We start from the raw sequence: 405 nt of genomic DNA, 5'->3' as shown, positions 1-405 counted from the left end.
ATCTCTGAGGGAGACGCCAGCCCCCTGCCGGAGGAAACCCGCTGAGATCGAGTATGGTCACGTGACGTGACTGCACAGCAACGATTGATTGGTGAGACACAGTCACGTGGTAGAGCCTTTAGAGGAAGTCTCTCTCTGTCAACATAAAACATTAAAATGAGACATGAGCCTTTAGAGGAAGTCACTCTCTGTCAAAATAAAACATTAAAATGAGACATTACCTCTTCATCACAAGGCAACATGACCTCGTCAAGTGTTTTGATGTATTGAAACTGATCCATGATCCCTGGTATGTGATGAATAGGCCTTACGCCACTGTATGAGAAACATCCCTACAACAGGATTTTTGCACCACCATGCTTTACCGTCTTCACAGTGTACTGTGGCTTGAATTCAGTGCATGGG

Source organism: Etheostoma spectabile, chromosome 17 (genome assembly GCF_008692095.1).
Source record: "Etheostoma spectabile isolate EspeVRDwgs_2016 chromosome 17, UIUC_Espe_1.0, whole genome shotgun sequence".
Classification (NCBI taxonomy): domain Eukaryota; kingdom Metazoa; phylum Chordata; class Actinopteri; order Perciformes; family Percidae; genus Etheostoma; species Etheostoma spectabile.
This window is presented reverse-complemented; position numbering follows the sequence as displayed.